Source organism: Sardina pilchardus, chromosome 1, assembly GCF_963854185.1.
Source record: "Sardina pilchardus chromosome 1, fSarPil1.1, whole genome shotgun sequence".
Classification (NCBI taxonomy): domain Eukaryota; kingdom Metazoa; phylum Chordata; class Actinopteri; order Clupeiformes; family Clupeidae; genus Sardina; species Sardina pilchardus.
In genome coordinates, this window is record NC_084994.1 from 43,906,551 (window position 1) to 43,911,520 (window position 4,970).

A 4,970-nucleotide genomic window follows, 5' to 3' on the forward strand; every position below is an offset into this window, starting at 1 on the left:
GAGAGAGAGAGAGAGAGAGAGAGAGAGAGAGCGCAGAGGGGAAGTGAAAAAGAGAAATAAGAAATAATTCAGAGCAAAGACCCAGAGGACAAGCCAAGTAAACAGCCAGGAAAAAAAAACTGCGAGAACAAGAACAAAAGAAGCTAAAATACAACATGCTGTGTAGGAGGAAAGTTAACTATCAAATGAGATAAAGCTAGTCACACAGAACAAGACACAGAGTACAGACAAGGAGGAACGTTACGTTAACTATCAAATGAGATAAAGCTAGTCACAGAGAACAAGACACAGAGTACAGAAGAGAGGGAAGAGAGAGAGATGGAGAGAAGGATCGTTCAGAGAGATGAGGAGTCAGATCCATGACCTGACAGAAGCAATGATGAGAAGGTCATAAACGAGAGGAGAGGGAAAAAAAGATGACTGAACAGAAGAGAGAGACCCAGAGCCAGGTGAGGGAAGGGGGAGGACAGGAAAAGACAGAGGGGGGGGAAATTGGACATTACAAGGTGCTGTTGTTTTGCCCGTCGTAAGCCTCCCAGCCGCAGTATACTGCAGGCGGGAGCTGAAGGTCACCTTGACCCCCACACACTCAACCCATAAAGCGAGCGGGGAAAGTGACGGGGACACGGAGGCTTTACAGTCCTCATATCAGCAGCAGGCTGGGCTGGGTGGCAGAGAGGCAGGAGGCCGAATGAGAGAGAGAGAGAGGGGGGGGGGGTTAATGTGGTTAATAATGAATATGCAGCACAGTCCTCTTATCTCCCTCTAGACTGCCCTGAGGGGTGTTCTGGTCTCTTGATGGACCAGCACATCTCCACTCCGAACTGACCATGGCCAGACTCTTCCAGACGCTTCCGTGCGGGGCTGCACGGTAGGAGACGTCTAGGAGCAACAGGATCTATACATCAGTGCAACACTACAGCAATTTCCTGCATATAAGCCGCATTGTGTATAAGCCACAGGACAGTGTTTTATGCCATATAAACACCATATTAACTGCCCCCCCTGTATTAACCTCATAACTGAAGAAATGTAAAATCAATCAATAAGCCGTGGCTAATAGTCGCGAAATTACGGTAGTCAATCATCTCACAGGTGTCACCTGTTGAGACTACTCTATATGCTCTGTACGCTTGCTACTCTCTACTAACGTGTAACGACTATGTAATTACAACACACCATGCAATAACACCCTTACTGAGTGAACGGTATTAGAGTTGTTGGTCTGGTTTAAGAAGCACACACTCAAAGAAGGCATCTGAGCATTACAAGGTAATTATCTGATAGCATCCATTGCTGACTTCAAGTTCAGTCAAGAAACTTCAAAATATGTCTTCAAACAGTAACAGCAATGAGTGAGGACTTAATCTAGACTAGACTGGGTTCAAGATAAAGGCAAACACTCCCAGGAAGGCCTTCATAAAAAATAATGAACTTTCTGTCGACTAGCAATTTCATACTGTGCAGACTCTGTGAAAAACTAATCAAAACTAATCACTTGAGCATTTTTTATTTTTAAATGCCGCAAAATACATTTAAACTTTAAAAAATGCTAATTCCAAGTATGCCCTGAAATACTTTAAAAACCTCAAAAATGTCTGCCATTAAGCAGAATCTAGAGTAGAGTTTTTCTATTCTGTTTGTGCAGCTGCACATAGCTCCACTGAACCGGCTCTTCTGTCCACTGCAGACATCGCGCCGGCAGGATTAAACAAGCCCCCGTGTTGTCCACATGGCCAGCTTGCAGCCTGTTCACGGAGAGAAGAAAAACGCCGCGAAAAAAAACCCGCCCGAGCCGCAAAGTGCTAAAATCCTTTCTGTGTTTAAAAGTGCCAAAGGCTGGGCCTGCTGGGCGCCTCTGCTGCGACAGGAAAATCAGACGCTCGGCCGGCCAGTCAGAGCGCTGAGTCACGCGAAGGCAGCGATGCCACACACCCACACACACACACCGCCTGGCACGGCAAGGCGACGGGAGACAACACACACATGCAAACACACACGCACTTAAATGCTTACACGTACACACAAACTTGCAAATGGCAAAACACGCAAGATGTTGCACACGCACTCACGCAGACACACACAGACACACACACACAAACACCAAACATCATAGAGGAATATATTTTCATTTAATGATGAAAGCTGCAAGCATGATTCTTCTCTGGAAAATCACATTACACTGCTGTCTATTGAAACTGGTGCTCTATTATTTAAAAAGGGAGAGAGATTTCTCCTCGTCCTCCTCATAAGCTCTCACAACACTTGCTAGAAACACAGAACACTACACAGTAGTTTGTGTTCTGTAATAATTCTGCAATAAGTTTGAACTCGCTCCTAATGAACACAGCCACCCACACACACACAGAGACACAGAGATTTTAGAAATCCTAATCATCATGTCATTGTCTCTATCTTAAGGGTTCTGCTTTAAAACAGATCCAGTGTGCGCCGGTCCGGTGCGGGCGAGCTGGGTGGTGTTGGGTGGTGTGGTGCGGTGCCGTGTGTGCTGGCTGGGTGGTGTGGTGCGGTGCAGTGCCGTGTGTGCTGGCTGGGTGGTGTGTGCTGGCTGGGTGGTGTGTGGTAATTGGATGCGGTGTGGTGGCAGGGGGCCGAGGGCCAAGAGCCCTCCGCGGAGTTGCCAGCCAGGAGACAGCAGGGGCCCCCACGGAGGCCCCAGACACACACACAGAGACACACAGACAGACACAGACACACACACACACACACACACACACACACACACACACACACACACACACCGACACCGAGACACACACACACACACACACACACACACACACACACACACACACACACACACACACACACACACACACACCGACACCGAGACACACACACACACCGACACCGAGACACACACACACACACACACACACACACACACACACACACACACACACACACACACACACACACACACACACACACACACACACACACAGACACACACACACACACACAGACACACACACACACACACACAGCCCATCTATCTGTCCAACTCTCCTCACCTCTACCCTCTCTCCTCCGCTCCCTCCATTTCATTTCACTTTCTCATTTTCTTTCCCTCTCTCTCGCTTTCTCCTTTCTCTCTCTGTCTGCCTCGCTCGCCATGTCTCCCCATCGGCAGCCCTCCCTGAGAATAATAGGAGCCGCGAGGGTTCAGGGCGGCACACTCAACACCCGCTGTCAGGTGCGAATTAAACCGCCAGTGCTCCGCACACTTCACTTGTCTACGGTTCAAGGTCATCATCATCATAACAAATCCAAACGAGCTACTTCTGCATCGACTAATTGGGTCCCCTTAAGACATGTCAGCAGGTTCGGTCTGGCAAAAAGATTAGGAATTAAGGAAAATGAACAGGTTTGATCAAGCGTGTAATTTCAGCGCATCAGGTTTGTTTTGTTTTTTTCGAGAGCTTGAGGTATTTCTCTCGGTGGTAAACAAAAGAAATATAGCTTGGCACAGACAGGCGCGGACAGAGAATAACTTCATCTTGTAACGCAAGGGTAAATATATGTGAATCCATTGTATGACTTCAAAGAGCTGCTGTCAAATGTAGCAGAACGAATGGGCCAATTCCCATGTCACAACTGGTCGCAGCATTGTTCCCTCTTTGTTTTGTTGATTCCCTTTTGCTTGTTTAAATGATATATAGCTCCCATACAATGAAACACAGACTATCCGTCTAATAAAAACATTGTTGCTTAGGGGTCTGCCCAACAAATCATAGTATCGGGTAATACAATTCTACAGCACAGGATAGTGTGTGCATTGCAATATAATCCTTATGGCAAATATGTCTCCAGAGTCGAGACAGGATGGTGCACACAAAAACATCCACAGTAATTAACATATTAGCATATTGTAATCCTACAAATTACCATGACAATCACCATGGCAGTGTTTTTCACCGGGGATATTAGGCTACAATTTAATTGCAGCAAATCTTTTTTTGAGTGACACTAATTCATAAGAGCAATCCGAGGGGACTACAGTCATCGCACAGACCCTGGTGCACACGCACACATAAAAACACACAGAGAGAGAGAAAGAGAGAGGGGGGAGAGAGAGACAGAGAGAGAGGGGGAAAGAGAGAAAGAGAGAGAGAGAGAGAAAGATCAAACTTTGGAGCCTGCTGCCTTGTATGGGGGCAATGCATCCATCAAGTGTTCATCAATTATTCATGAGCGATGGAGCTAGAGAAAGGGGAGGCCGTTTTTAAAGAGCAAAAGCAAAACACACACACACACACACACACACACACACACACACACACACACACACACACACACACACACACACACACACACACACAGAGGTCCATCTGACACACACACCCTCACAAAAACTCGCTCTCACACAACCATACACAGTCACAGAGTCACAGACCACCACAAATCCACAACACAACACAACACATCAAGGTCTCACACAAGGGCTCACAAACTCTGACATGAAAAGTGCGCTTTTGTCATGCAGGACAACAACCAGAGGCTACTGCGCTCCCCAAACAGCAGGCCTCCTGGACCACTGCGGATGTCAAAGGCAGCACAGCCCCCCTCCCTCCCTCCCTCCCTCCCTCCCTCCTCTCTCCTCTCTCCTCCACAAACACATGAAAGGCCCACAAATTTGGAGCTGATCAAGCTGATAAAAAGCAAATAGCTCCGGCGAGGCTCGCCCTCTAGACACCTCGATTACTATGAGAGGATATCCACACGGATCTGAGCCATCTCAGCCCCCAATCAAAGGGGCGTGCGGGCTAAATGAACCTGCGAAACCGCACCATGGAGTGTAGAACGTTTTTTTCTCCCTCTCCTTTCTTTTTTGGTTTCTAATATCCGTAATGATGTAGGGTTTGAAGCAATCGCAAGGGGAGGAGCATTTGCATTTGAATGGAGAAATAATGGGCTTCACAGTCATATGTGGGGAACGGATTTGCATT

At 47.3% G+C, this 4,970-nt stretch overlaps 1 protein-coding gene across 1 annotated transcript in view; it reads right to left on the reverse strand.

Annotated features, from left to right (window-relative positions):
• rptor (regulatory associated protein of MTOR, complex 1) overlaps positions 1 to 4,970 on the reverse strand; it is a 174,092-nt gene that overhangs the window by 97,370 nt on the left and 71,752 nt on the right. The gene's annotated exons all lie outside the window — the stretch shown is intronic.